The sequence below is a fragment of the Pelodiscus sinensis genome, chromosome 3, assembly GCF_052426305.1.
Source record: "Pelodiscus sinensis isolate ZL-2025 chromosome 3, ASM5242630v1, whole genome shotgun sequence".
Taxonomy (NCBI): Eukaryota; Metazoa; Chordata; order Testudines; family Trionychidae; genus Pelodiscus; species Pelodiscus sinensis.
Genome location: NC_143054.1, coordinates 81,866,743 through 81,882,378, shown reverse-complemented (window position 1 = coordinate 81,882,378; position 15,636 = coordinate 81,866,743). Strand labels below are relative to the sequence as shown.

Sequence of the window (15,636 nt, the reverse complement as noted above, 5' to 3'; positions counted from 1 at the left end):
AAAAGCCATGCAATATCACGTCAAATGCCTTCAAGCTTGTAATCTTATAAAAACATCTCAAATTAGTTTGACAAGATCTATTTGCCCCCTTAATTTTATTACTCTTCTTTAGTTCTTTATTAACTGAGTCACTTCAGCCATTCCATTTTTTTTACTGAGGAGGGAAGTCGGGCTGACAGGCCTATAATTACTTGAGTTATTCCAGTACTCCTTTTTAAAAATGGCACAAGAGTAAACTTTCTTCCTGTCCTCTGGAATTTCCTTAGGGTTCCAATGCTTACAGAAAATTGACATTTACAATCTAGAGAGCTCTTCAGTCAGCTCTCCTCAAACTCTTGGATGCAAATTATTCAGATTTGCTGATTTTAAAATGTTTAATTTGAGTAACCGCTGTCTCCAATCCAACGGTAACTTCAGATGACTGGAGTATACATGAATATACATTGTCTGGCTTTTTTCCAGATGCAAAAGATCATTTGGTTCCAACTTGTCACTAGCATTTTTGACAGAGTGCCACTTTCCCTCCCCTTTTCCCTTCTTGATCTTTTCAAAATCAATGAATCTTCCCGCTAGATTTCAGTTATCAACTAGGTTGGATTTATGTTCATAAATGAGCAGTTACAATTCCTCTTGTGTGTTACCCAGGCTCTTAGTATTGGTGTACCAGCAATTAAATAATTTCTTCTCATTTCATCCCTGGGTGCCTTTATTCATTTTGTGATAAACAAACACTCATTTGTTCTCTTTTCATCTTTTGGCTTTTAGTCAGGAGGGCATGATAGTAATCTAGTGCCTGTCCCCTAGAAGATTGGTTCCCATTCTACTGAGTTGGAGGCCTTCCCAGCTCTACAAGCCCTTCTGCATAGAACAGTGGTCATCAGCCAGTCGATTACAATCTACTGGTTGACCCTGGGGGCCCTGCAATGGATTGTGATCAACTAGCCCTGGCCTCACACCTCTGGCCATTCTTGGGAGTAGTCATTGTGGCCCCACATGTATGGAGGAAGGGGGGGGAGCAGGAGTCCCAGTGCATTGCTCTTGCCTGCAGACACCAGCTCCTGCAGTTCCCATTGGCCAGAAACGGGAAACTGTGCCCAATGGGAGCTAAGGGGCAATGCCAGCAGATAGGGGCAGCATGAAGAGCCACATGTCTCCCACCACAAGGGCCTGTTGCTTCTTCTGGGAGCAGCATGGGGCTGGGCAGGCAGAGAGCCTGCCATAGCCTCACCGTGCCGCCATCCACAGTAAGTACCACCCAGCAGATTTTGCTGCTAGCCCCAGGATCCTGGCTGGGGGCTCTGCTGCTTGCCCATGGTCCCACTCGGCCACTGACTCTGCACATGGAAGCACTAGTCTGCTCCACAGGACTCCACTCAGTAACCAACCCTGTGTCCAGGTGCTCCTCTGTTGGTCCAGAATCCCGTTCGGCTGGTGGGCCCACACACAGGCTCTATTCAGCTGCCAGTAAGCAGTGCTGGTGGCAGCATCTCAGGGAAGGAGCATGATAGATCTTAGGTTGCCCTTAAACTTCAGAAAATGATCTTGGGCTTAAAAAGGTTGGGGATCACTGCCAAAGAAGTTGGGCCATTGTTCCAGTGAACAAAAGCCTTTTTTTACCCTACACCACTTACCTAGCCAGTTCATTGTGGGAAAGGAAAGATTTTGAGGAGATTACTTAGTCTATAATCCACAAGGTGTCCTTTGAAGCCGTTATTAGTGCTGATATACATCACCACCCAGGAAGCCTTGTTTGTCAACTTCAGAAGACTATCCAGTCTTGAAGATAGATCTTGGAAGGACAGTACACTATTACAGTTGTTCACTTGTACCTTGAGGAATGTGGTTTTTTATAGTCTTGTTAGCATACTTTCCCCAACAAGGATCAGCTGTCATCTTTGGACAGTTGGAGAGCCAGAGCTCTTTGTGGCCTGACTTGATAGCCTTGCGAGTTGGGTTGAGCAGCCATCCTTGATTCCGTTCAGTTAGCTTGATCTTCACAGGTATTTTCTTCACTTTGCAAATGGTGTCTGCACCCACCAGGTTATATCTAAAGTGCCGTTTCTAAGCATTTATATCCAACCAATGTCAGAGAGGAGATGCTGTTTACTGCCTTTAAGTGACTCCAAATCCCACTTTCTCAAGTTTGTGTGCTGTCACCCCTGCAAATGGAATAGCCACCATCTTGGCTGACAAACCAGAAATCTTTACAATTTAAAGAGCCAAGCTCTGTAGCTGGGGGCTATAACACTTATATTCTCTAATTAGGCCAGGATATGGCACACAACTCCCACTGATCCGTGAAATACACAAAACTAATTTTGGGCTCCTAAAGCTCACCCCAAGAACCTCTTGCATATTTATCCAAAGGCTCATAAACAGGGCTTTAAAAAATTTGATCAGACACCAAGTAAATCCAGGACTAAATGGGTGGAAGGAGCAATGTCTGGGTAAAAAGACAAAATCCATCTTCTAACCAGGACTTCTCCCTCCCCACCTCCTCTGCAGGGACTGCAGCCCCAGAGTGCCTTACCTCCATGAGGAGAGCCCTAACAGTGGACTTCCCCACGCCAAACTGGTTGCCCACTGATTGGTAGATGTCGGGGGGTGGCAAGCTTTGAGAGGGTGATTGCAACCTGTTTCTCCAAGGGGGCGGCGGGCTGCAGGTGGGAGTCGCATTTCCAGAGGGCAAGGGCGAGCCAGGCACATATCTCCAAAAAGGTGGCCTTCTGTATGCAGAAGTTTTGGAGACACTGCTGGCCATCCTATCACTCCATGACCAGCTGGTCCCACCAGTCCGAACTGGTGTTCAGCCTCCAGAAACACCTCTCCACAGTAGGTTGCAGTTGCCAGAGTGTAGCTCCTGTACCCAGGGAGAGGGTCCCCAAAATGAGCTCGGGATCAAGCTCGGTCAGGACTAGGAAGGCAGCTGGTACACAGTGCTGCAAAAACTGCAGTATGGCCATGTGGGGACATCACATGCCCAGGGGCAGCTCTGGCTCCATGGCACCAAGAGAGAAGCTGTGGCATCCAAAAAAGCAGGGCACCCACAGCAGGCACTGCAAGAGCTTTGCTGTCCCTTGAAGAGGTAGGCAAGTACGCAACAAAAGCAGAGAAACAGCTGTCTGGGGGAGGGAGAAGGGTCCCTTTAAGCGTGTCTCTCTGCAAGGCACCAGCACGCAGAAGCAACTAGGGACCTAAAGTCCTGGCTCAAGTAGTTCTAGGTGGCCTTTTATGCAAAACAGCATCCAATCAGTCTGTATGCTCTCTTTTGAAAAAGTACATTGCTGCACTTTTGTGTGTGGATGCTCTCTTTTGGAAAAAGTTTTTTCGAAAGATCTCTTCCAAAACATTTTTTTCCAAAAGAAGCCTGTAGTCTAGACATAGCCTTACTAGGGTTCAGTCCAGACAGAGTAGCTGGGACACCCTTGCCAGGCATAATCTTTACAATGTTTTGCTGCTGTAGCTTCCAACCTGGACTGCTCAGAAAGAACCTCCATCATGTATGTCATTGCCAGCTATGTGTATGTCTGTAGCCAGCTACGCCATAGCTCTTACTAGCTATAAAGATTACCACAGGGTGACTCCAACACACTCCCAGTCCCAGATTTTCACACTGGAAATCTATGTCCTGGACAGTTCATATATGAAGTCCATTGTTCCTTGAAGGCAATAATATGCACACAACTTGGGACTCAAAATCCAGACTCTTCAACTTAAACACACCAGATTAGAGGAAACAATAAAACAAGAGTATTTACTCCAAAGACAGATTTTAGTGAGTACAGGGCATGAGATATAAAAGCCAGAAATAATTACAAGAAAAATAAATATAAAACACCAACAGGCACCTAAATTAACTTTGCTTTGAATCCAGTAGAATTTGTTGTCTTACCCATACATTCCAGCAGGTTACCGACCAAGCTCTCAGGTTAGGACCCCTCTACAAGAGACTAATGGCTGCTTTCCTTGTCTTTGTCAGTACAATTCATGTGATGGGCAAGGAGAGAAGGAAGGATGTGTTGGGGTCTCCAGCCCTTATTTTATAGTACTGTCCTCCCCCTTTGAGAAGCATTTCTAGCTGGGAGCAAGGTGACAATCATTGTGTGTAGAAGGAGATCTCTGTGCTTTCTTTGCTAAAATATAGATTTTTTTTTAATTCTTTTCTGCCACAAAATGTCCACTTAGCAGGTAATGGTCCATCAGCCTTGGTTACACCTGGCTGAGGCATCAGCTTGCCCTTTGTCTTTGAGGAACCATTTAGCCATTTCTCAGACTTATCTGGAAAACACACTTTTAGTCATGTTCTCAGCTTATGTTTATAACTTGACATATAATGCTGATACATGTATTGTGCCATATTATTGATCAGAAAATTGAGGTTTTTAAATGGTACCTCACAAGGTTTACCTTGTACTGACATTATTTCCATAGTGTGTAGGATGGAAACATGGTCTGTTCTGTTACCACCAGCAGTTGAGCAGTAACTTCCTCTGTTTCTGCTTGTGGGTTTCAGGAGAGTTACATTGATCTGATTTCTTGTCACTTCTGATGCCCTTTAGGTTTCTAGTAGCAACAGTGAAAACTAGCAAGTGTGGTCGGTTTATACTGCAGCGCTCTGTGCAGATTTAGGTCGGTATTGCTCAGCCAATGAGACGTGACCTGGAAGTGGCTCTCAAGCATCAAAATTTCTGGGTCAGTAGAGCTAGGCAGAAGCCTAGGAAGGAGAAGCAGCTTTTCATTTCCTCTCACTGATGTGGTTGCTGCCTCCATCCCTCTTATGCCCCGTCTGCTTTTCACCCAATCCGAGCACTGCTTTTTTCTCACTCGCTCAGATAATTGAACTCTAGAGCAAGGGGGATCCGTGCTTCAAGGAGTTGTAGCTCAGGCTTAGTTGCACTTTCTTGCACAGTTCTCAGCTCCAGTGTCTGGCAAGGAGTAAAGGAGAAGCAGCCCTACCTACTGGCTCCCACTCCTAGTAGCACAATCCCTCTCCCTCCACAAAATGGCTGAAACTTTTCAGGTGAATTGTCAGTTTTTTGCAGCTGTAAAAATTGAGTGGGTGGGTTATAGGATGATTTACATCACTCAGAGGTGTGAAAAATCAACATCGCCAAGTGAGGTACTTAATCCAGCCTAATCACCAGCATAGACAGAGCTAGGTTGAAACAGAATTCTTCCTGTGGATTATCTGTGCTGATGATAAAAACCAGGGGCGGATATAGGGCAGAGTGAGCGGGGTAGCCGCCCCGGGCTTCAAGAAGCCCCGCACATGCGCCGTGGCAAAGGGGAGCCCCACGAAATTGGGCTGCCCTGGGCCCCGCAAAATGGTCATCTGCCTTGGTAAAAACCCTTCCAGTGGCATACATAGAGCCTACACAATAGCACCACTGCAGTACAGCTGTTCTTCTGTAGCATTTCAAGTGTGGACAAGTCCTTAGAATCAGTGTCTTAAAATGCTCCTGTAGACCTTCTTAAGTCCCGCATTCAGAGTGGCACAGACAGCTGGGTATAGATAGAATGTAACTTCACACTCAGAACCAAAATTTCACCCACAGTTCTATTCATTGTTTAAATTAAAGTATGTAATAAGCATTATGTTCACTTTGCTTAGTTATTGGTGTTAACCCTTAAATAAGGCTTTAAAATTAACTCATTAAAATAAAAAAAATAAATTCTCATCTCTAGACTATCTGCCTTGCACTGAGAGAGTGCACTGTGCACTCATTTAAAGACCGAAGGCTTTATTTACCTGGATAGCTTTGCATACATCCTCTTTTCTTTAAGGAAAAAATACAATTTATAAGCTTAGATTCTGAATTATTCAGCAGAACATGTCTAACTTACATACCTTCTGAGCTGTGGATTTCAATGATGCGTGCTTATAATAAATCAAGTAAAACTACAATGACCCAGAATGATCTACAAGGTTCAATTGCAGTTACTGTTTCTTTAAGATACTGCATTTTTGACTAAAATTGGCATGCTTTAGAGAATGAAAAAGAATTCCCTGTTTCTAAAAAAGATGAGGCCATAACATTCACAAACTCATCTGGCAAGGAAACACTACAGAAACTAGAAAGAGTGGCAAAGTGGTCTTTTGTTGGACTTTGGAGGGTGAGCCTCCTCTTCTTTCACTTGTTGCATTGGGGAATTTTTGATTACGCCTGCTCAAACAGAAGCTTTGTGCTAATGTGTTTTCTTGTGAATTTGCCAGGTGACCTCCAACCCTTGGGCAACAGGCCAGTTCCACCACAACAACTGTTCCTTAAACAAGCACAGCAAGTGAAGTCAGTTTTTGCCACAACTGCCCAGATGGAACACTGACTTTCCTGTTCCTCTCTTGCCTATGGATTTTTACATTAAAGCAATGCAGGGATCTGAGAGGTGCTTTCCTGAATATCAACATTAGGAAGAATCATACTGTTTCTCAGACTGTCATCTAAATCTTTCCTTCTTTGATTTAGTTGCCACCATTCTGCATTTGTGAACATATCTGCTATCGATTGCTCTGGCGGAGAGGCCCAGTCCAGTAGCATTTTGTCCCTTACCTTCTTACCTTCTTTTGTTTACATGCACCCTCTCCAATCTGTGGGCTCCCATGCTGGCTGACCAGGGACAGAAATATGTGAGTAAACTAAAATCGGGCATGGGAGACAAAGAAAGGCCATTGAGGGCACATCTTTGAAAGAGGAATGTAAATGAGGTGCGGATTTACAAGTCTCGTGCTTCATTTGCATAATCACGTGAGCTTTTTTGAAAAGGGGTTTTTCGAAAAAGAAACGGCAGTCTAGACGAGGTTCTTTCAGGGGAAAAAAAACCTTTTTCGAAAGAACCCATACTCCTGAAAAAATGAGGTGTACGGGTTCTTTCAAAAAAGTGTTTTTTCCTGAAAAGGTGCTCACGCGATTATGCAAATGAAGCATAAGATTTATAACTCTGCACTTCATTTGAATTTTTGATCGGCCTCATTTATGTTCCTCTTTTGAAGGAGGAATGTAGTTTAGACATAGCCTAAAGGAAGAATAGTAGGCAGTCAAGCCAGGCCATACTCCTCTATAGGGCATATGATGCAAACTAAACTTTCTCTTGTACTGTGAATATTCCAGCATTTTACTCTGGGGACTTTCTCTCTTTGGCACTTAAGTGTCAAAGAATGACGCAATGGATTTGTCTCCCCGAAGCTCAGAAACCAGTTCTGTTTGTTCAGGGCATTAGGAGTGTCTCATTTGCCTAAAATATTCCTTGGCTTCATTTTAGAAAATTCCTTCATATTAAACTTCTTGCAGATCCTTTTGGACAACTGGGGATAATTGGAGCACTCAGTTGGCCAAATGGCCTTTGCTTTGGGCCAGCATAATGCAGTCGTAGGAATTCATTTAGGCCACATCTTCCAGCTGTACCTCTAATAGATGAGAGTTGTTACTCGTTATCAGCCTATTCATGCTATTCAGACATCTAGTTGCTTCAGGCAAGCAGGTAATCATAAAATGCTGAAACTTTGTGCTCATACAGCTAAGTAAATCCTGGGTCTGGAGCTCTAAAGGATAGCTCTTTCAAAAATCAAATACATGCAGCTGATCTTTCATTGTTCCTGTTTTTCACATGAATCTTGTTTAAACACCTTCACTGATTTTTTTTTTGTTGTTACACAAGTTTTGACTATGGCATATATGGCCTTTTGCTGAGAAATATCAATGTATCTGTTTAATTTTCTTTGTATCTTTAAAAATCTCATTATCTAGTCAGACAGTTTTTAAAAATATAAATATAAGTTTAGAAAATGCCTTCTAAAAATTGAGAAACAATAGATGGCGTTCAAAATTGTTAAATTTAATATTTGTAGAGCATCTTCATCAACTGTTGTCTGAGTCCAGTAAACTGTAGAATCACTAATAGAACCAAAATGAAAGTGGTCTTCTGAAAACTTCTGAGAATTAAAAAAAATAAATAGTGAAAGTTGAGTTATTACTTTGCACATATTATGCTGGTTTAAAATTTTGGGAAAAAAAACCCCTATTAAAGATGAAAAAAAAAGCCCTGTTAACTACTATAAATTCCAGAGTAAATCTAAGAAAACTGAATGGGTGGGGCAAGCTAAAGATACTAGAGATCAGAAGTGGGCAATAATTTTTGCAGGGGAGCCACTCCACGCATTTTAGTAAGTCATGAGGGTCCATCTCTGGGCCCCCAGCAGGGGTGAGGCCTCAGGCAGAAGGGGCAAGACAAGGGCTAGAGGGAGAGATTGTGTGGGGGGAGGGGGGCACAGAATGTGTGTGGGGAAGTTAGAGCATGTGTGTGCTGTCTGCCTACTGGATAAGTTTGAGAGATGCCATGTACTGTCTCTTTAAGGCAGGGAAAGCTGGGGGAGGAGGATGAGAGAGAGAGACAGAGAGAAAACTGCTGGAGAAATCTGAGACAGGCAGTCATTTCAGTCACTCACCCTGCCTAGAGAACCACAGAGTTTTTGGATCTTATTAGTGTGTGGGGTGAAGAATTGGTGCATTCACAGCTGCAAGTGACCCATAGGAACTGGAACACACACAAGAAGGGGCATGAGCGAGACACCCTACAATGCAGAGCCAAGACAAAGGAACTCCAACAAGCATACCAGAAGGTACCAGAAGGCAGAGACAGCAAATAGTCAGTCTGGTATTACTCCCAAAACATACCATTTTTATAAAGAACTGAAAGCAGTCCTGCGTAGGCAACCCATGTTCAATCCCAAGGAGAATGTGGATGCTTTCAATAGCACAGAGACAGGAACTGGAGTTATCCCGAAGACAGAAGTTAACAACAAAGAGATGGAAGCAGATGAAGAGAGTGGGGCTCAATCCAGGGACCACCTGTGCGCGAGGCAGCAAGGAATTGTTCTCAATTCTCAGTGTTTGTAAAGACTCTCAGCAACTGGACGTGGAGTGTGAAGCAAGGGAAGAGACACAGGGTAAGTTACTATGCAAGTGGGGTCAGGGCAGTGCAGGCAGCAGCCATGTGGGAGAGTAAGTTGCTCTAGTACAGCCAGGGAAGAGGGGCATATTAGTGAAATGTTACAATCTTTATCAGGAAAAGTAGTGTCACTCTTTTGTGAATGGTTTCTTTTCCAGACCAAACCTTGTTAAGTCAGGCATGTTTCCCCACAGACTGACCCTTATCAATTAAGGAAAAAACCTTGAAGGACAAGAGAGGATCTTGTGTGACAAGGATGTGTTGTTGCATTCAATGCTTCAAATGGAGAAAAGAGAGGAAAGGAGTGACAGGGAGATACAAGTCAGAACAGAAGTCGCTGAGCGCATGCTAAAGCTCACGGAAGACCAAAATGAGATGAAGTGTTTTATAAAGATGCAGCGTGAACAGAATCAAAGGCCTCCCTGTCAGCATTTGCAAAGCTCTTTTGGCAGAAGTCATCCATCTATGCCCACACATCAGCCTCCATGGCTGCACATGCAAAATTCTTTAACCAGCCACCCTCCCTCTATGCCTGCACACTAATTTTCCTAATCAAGTAATGCTTTTTTCCCAGCATGCGCCACGCTCCATCAAAGCAGCTGTGGCTTTGACAACTTTGTTAACACCACTGTGAAGTCTTCCAATAAACTTTACTATCCATTACCACCGCAGCATCTTGATTGAAAGACATCAATAAAGATAAATGTGATGCTGGTTTCCATGAGTTTATTTTATATGACATAATCTACACCAATCACTTTGTCCCCAGTGGAAGCCTTAGTTTCATGGAAATGCCTCACTTAGGATGAGCAGTGGGCTGAGGTAAGGAATCAATCCCAACACAGAGAAATGTCAGTGCCTCTCATTGTCAGAATGGTTCCTCAGAGTCTCCCTGATATTGATGGCCACCCTGTGGGCTCCTCTGACAACATGAGTGTCTGGCTGTTCAAACTGTGCGTCCAGGCAGTGTGTCTCATTGTTCTATCCACAGGCAAACACTTCACCCTTGCTATCACACAAATTATGTAAGCAACAGCATGCGGCCCCCATGATCCTCCAAAAGGTCCAGCCTGCCATAGAGACACCTCCATCTCCCTTTGTCTGCCAAAGGCACATGCAACAACATTGTAGCATTGGCTTAGCTTGTTGTTGAACCACTCCTTACTGCTGTCCAGGTGCCATATATAAGGCTTCATGAGTCAGGACTCTAAGAGGGGAGCCGAGTCACAATGGGCATTTTCACATGCCCCACTGGAATTTTCTGGTCTAGAAAGAAAGTCCCAGCCTGCAGCTTTCTGTACAGGCCACAGTTCCTGAAGATGCATGTATCATGTACCTTTCCAGATCACCCTGCATTTATATCTGTGAAATATCCACAGTGATCCACAAATGCCTGAAGCACCTTGGAGAAGTATCCCTTCTGATTGATGTACTCTGAGGTAATGTAGGGTGGTGCTATAATGGAGATATGTGTGTCATCAACTGCCCACAACAGTTTGGAAAGCTGATGTCAGCAAAGCCAGGCTTTGTCACCCACAGTCCTATCCAGCAAAATGTGATTTATTGCCCTGCTCACTTGCATGAGTGCTGTCTCGGTATAGACTTCCCCACTCCAAACTGATTTGCACCTGAATGGCAGCAATTGGGAGTCACCAGTTTCTACAAAGCAATTGGAACATGGCGCTCTATGGAGAGCGTAGCTCTCATTTGGGTGTTCTTGCACTGCAGTTCGGGAGCCTGCTCAGCATGCAGCTCCAGAAAGGTTGCTTTATATATTGGAAGGTTCTGTAGCCACTGCTCTTCATCCCATACCTGCATGAAAATGTGATACCACCACTCAATGTTGGTTTCCGTAACCCAAAAGCCACACTATACTGTGCACAGCTGCTCTGTGGCAATACAATGCCACTTCACTGCTGTCTCTCTCACTTACATTGTCGTCTACATCAGAGTCTTCGTCCTCTGCTATTAAGGGTATAAATAGCTCTACTGCAATGCTTGATGTTCTAAGCACATTGAACACAATGTGGGAGAGAAGTCTGGGACGCATGATGCTGCTGCACAACAAGGACTGTCATTCAAGTGGCAAGAAAGTAAGCCGGAAGTCCCCGAAGGGCTAGAAAGCAAAGAGATGATTGACAAGATGCGTTTCATGTTCCCAAAATGTCTAGCACTATGGTGCGCATTCCTACAAGGCTTAGCGACTGAAGGTGATGCAAGGCATTGTGGGATGCTTACCCACATTGCTTTGCTTTTTCTGTCAACAGGAGAGCTAACAATGCGACCATATGTTGAGAAAGGGTGGCAGAAAAATAGGTTTGGTGAGTGTTCAGTTTTGGCAACTTTTGCATGTCTACTGCACTTTCATCACCAAACATTTCCAATATAGATCTAGCCTTTGAAGTCTACTATTAATTCATTCAGTGTAGTATCCTTGATGTTACAGAATGATGCCATCTGGGATGCTTTCAGCAAAATGGAAAATATCAAGGGAAAGTGTTTGGGTGCTTCCCTTTGGCAAAGTTAATGAGAACATTTATCATATTAACTGAGTAAAAGCCCAGGTTTTCATTATTCCTATTGCCATTCAGTGAAACCGGAGACTCCTTTCTCTAGCTTGACTGCTAGTAATTTCCAACCAACCTCTAAAAGTTATGAAGAAGCAGTTATGTTAGCCATTTACTTCCTCTGGACTTTTCACCTTCTCCACTCAAGGAAAAATTCTCCAAGGAATTTACCTTGTGGTCAACTCTAGTTGCCAAAAGAGAGAGAGAGAGGAAGAATAAGTCCCTGCTGCATCTCATTGTCTTTGTCCCAGTGAACAGGTTCAGTTTGGAGCTGCAGCGATTTATCATCACGACAATAGATTTGAGGATAAGGGGCATGGCATCAATAGCTCTGTGAGCTGCATCTTCTCTTCCTAAATCTAGTACTTACTCAGTTCTAACGAAAGCTGCATTTTAAGAATAGCAAATTTTTAGATTGGCAATAGAAGGCTGTACAACTCTTCTTACAGTCATTAATAGCCTAAAGAAATACATTTGTGGTAAATGTCCACTCCAAATATTTCTGATGACTTTTAGTATGGGCATAGTTAGGCTATGGTTTGTCAGCTTCAGTTTAGTTTGAGAAGCAAGAAGTATTGAACTTCTCCTTTAAGACCCCTTTGTGCCATAGTGAAAAATATTACAGAAATGTTCAGATTTTCTACATGCTTCAGAAACTAGAGGGTTTCTAGTTTGACTGAACAGGGACCAATGGAACAGTTGGGGCTCGTCTACACTGGCCCCTTTTCCGGAAGGGGCATGTTAATTTCAGCCATCGTAGTAGGGAAATGCGCGGGGGATTTAAATATCCCCCGCGGCATTTAAATAAAAATGTCCGCCGCTTTTTTCCAGCTTTTCTAAAAGCCGGAAAAAAGCGGCGGACATTTTTATTTAAATGCCGCAGGGGATATTTAAATCCCCCGTGCATTTCCCTACTACGATGGCTGAAATTAACATGCCCCTTCCGGAAAAGGGGCCAGTGTAGACGTAGCCCTGTAGTATTGGACTATATGATCACATCCCAAAGCTCTGTCCCTTCCTAGTAAGGAGTTGACTAGTAGCTGTCCCTTGAAGAAATGGGGCTTCTGCCCCTATCATGGAACCTAACATGTACATCTCAGTTGGTGTACCTAGTGAAACACTGGAATGGGTTGCGTAGGAAGGTGGTGGAATCTCCATCTGTAGAGGTTTTTAAGGCCAGACTTTAAAAAGCCCTGGCTGGATTGATTTAGCTGGGTTTGGTCCTGCTTTGAGCACAGGATTGGACTAGGGGGTTGGACTAGATGACCTCCGGGGATCTCTTCCAATCTTAATCTTCTATGAAATACAGATAGGGTATAGTAGTAACTGCTACTACCATTAAAATAGCAGAAGCTCCCTATAGTGAAGTTTCAAAACATAAACACTGAGAAGTAATTTTGATAGTGGAAAGCATGTGCTTCACTTTTAGCATATACTTAAGTTTTGGTGACTTCACTGAAATTAAATATGTGTGTGAATGATGTCCTGAATAGGGATGTTTTCCTAAATCAGAGTTAGTGTGATTAGAAGCACTTCAACCTCATATCCATGACCTCAAAATACTTCTGGTATAAACATATATGTGGAACAGATTTAGATTTGGTGAAATTAAATTTTTGTTATTTCAATGGATAATAGCAATGTTTTAATAATAATTTTCAATATTTAATTCATTTTTCCTGCAACTTTGAATATTTAAAAATCTAGGTGAGACAACTTTAGCCTCAAGTCAAACTCTAAAAAGTTCTCAAGCAGCATTTTTCTTTGCCTGTCTGTAAATTTCAACAATTATTGATTGGAAATATTGTCGTCAATGTGTATAAATAAGTACAGTGAAATTAGTGTTTGACATTTACCAAAAAAATCAAATGCTTCCAAGTCTAAATGTATTCTTTAGTTTAATGTACATGAAACAGAGACTGCATGTAGATATTAACTAAGATATGTAATTGTGCATAACACTGACCTGCTTTTTGACTGTTCTGTTCAAAACTTTATAGCATGCCAAGAAGCTGGCTTAAGTCAGATTCAGCTCATTTGGCTGCTCTTCTTTCTTCCAACAGGAAACAATTAGTATGGCTGCAGAGAGTGGGAGGAAAGCAAGCATAAGAGCTTACACAAATATTTTTGTTACCATTAATGTTTTCAATGTTTGTAGCCTGTTGTAAAACCATTTTTCTTTTTTTCAATAAAAATGAAATGCTGATAGCAAAGTGCGTGAATAACCTCCCCCTGCTCTCAAAAATGCTTTGCTTGTTAAAGTTCTAAAATTATAATGCATATTCATGATTACATCTCTATCTTCCATGAAAATAATCTAAGGAGTGTCAGGGAAAGAGCTTTGAGAAAGAGCTAAATATTGAAACAAAACCTGACTTAGTGAAGCAGGAATTTGTGAATAGATAATTTAATTTTGAACGCCCTAGTGTAGGTGGTTTTGTTATTCTTTAGTCTCAGCTTCTCTCTAGAATAATTAAATCAGTAATCTTCAAGAAAAAGTAGAGTAGTATCATTTTAATAGATAAAAGAATATGAGACTATTTAGTTACTAATCAAAAGTAATGAAGTTTAAGGTGCTACAATAGTATAAATAATAATGACAGAATTGGTTTTGTATTTTTATGCAAGAAGAATGTTTCTGCCACTTGCAAAGAAACCCTTTCTTTGTCTAGACTAACACCAAGTATCCTGCAATGGAATTACCAGATTCCAGATAGTTCACATGGACAAGAAAGAGGCGAGTCCTACAGGAGATATTTTCAGTCGTCACTACGGAAGTCTCATAAAACGTTCAAACTTTTTATATTCCTCATGAAATTGTACATACCAAAACAAACCAGAAACACATGTAACTTGTTTGCATTTGAAAATTTAACCATAATTAAGCCATTTATTTGCTTTGGTAGTAACACTAATGACAAATTGCCGCATGACCCAGTACATTGTATGTGCGAAAAATACTGCATTTCCTAACAGAAACTTGTTCATTTACCAGAAGTTGCAGTATGTTGGATGAACAATGTGGTATGTTGATCTCCTGAGAGTTTGGTGTCAATTCATTCCAGATTTTATTTGGTCATCTGTGGTCTGTTGTTAATGAACATGTTTCCAACCTTACAAAACTGTAAATCCTGACATTTGGTGGATCAGTTCTGTGGTAATGTAGATCAGTTCTTGCAGTCTGGTCATTGATATAACTAGAGCAGTGATATTGAATAGAGGTATTTATTATCTGTGAAAACCCCAGAGAGATCTTGATTCATTTCCAGCAATGTGTTTGTGTAGTCTCCCAGATGTAACTATGCATGATATAATTTGTTGCCTAGTTAGTTTCTTTGAGCCAGGAATGGACAACTTTTCAAAGATTTGGCTTGAAAAGGCGCATGTATGTTACACCCTCTGTGTCACTTTACAAGATACTACAATCATGCAGTCTTTATACTTGAGCAGTCTAGACGGAGTTGAAAAGGACAAATGAAAGAAAAAGCCCTCTTCATCAGACCTTTCTTCATTCTGCACCCAACTCTGACTCACAAGTTGCACGCCAACAAGAAAAGAGAATGGGGGCAAATACACTAAAAGCCACTGGCGCAGATCTGGAGAAAGAACTCAGTTTAGTAATCCTCTGTTAATATTTATGATTAAAATGCAAAGGTATTTTTCTTCAAGGTCTGCAAATGTATTCATTGAGGTTATGATTTTCTAATTTATTCACTCCTTTAGAATTATTCACTTGAATAATTTTACTTTTGAGGCATTTGTAATTTTAACTTCCTCTCATTGACTGACTGAACATGTCAACCAAATATGTGGGGCCAGATCATCTGCTGCTATAAATTAATGCACATAGTAACAGACTTCAGTAGACCTACAGGTTGAACCTCTCTAGTCTGGCACCCTTAGGGCCTGACCAGTGCAGAACCAGAGAATTTCCTGAACCACAGGAGGTCAGTGTTGTCTAGCATTACCAACACTTCCACTTCTTACTTGGCTCTTAAAAGACATTTAGGGGTAAATTAAAGCTAAGTAACAGCACAGAACACTGAGAGCCAGGACTGGTGGCTGTTAAATAAACTTTATGGGACTGTGGGAAATTGGCCATGCCCATGATAAGTGGACATCCAGC

At 42.2% G+C, this 15,636-nt stretch overlaps 1 protein-coding gene across 6 annotated transcripts in view; it reads left to right on the top strand.

Moving 5' to 3' along the window:
* Positions 1-15,636, top strand: part of FYN (FYN proto-oncogene, Src family tyrosine kinase) — a 200,090-nt gene that overhangs the window by 118,720 nt on the left and 65,734 nt on the right. Inside the window, exon 1 of one of the 6 annotated variants that reach the window (XM_006123219.5) lies at positions 8,321-8,941. The exons of the other annotated variants lie outside the window; for them this stretch is intronic. The gene's annotated coding sequence lies outside the window, so the exon portion shown is untranslated. Of the gene's footprint in view, positions 1-8,320; positions 8,942-15,636 lie in introns of those variants that run through there. 6 annotated transcript variants of the gene reach the window in all.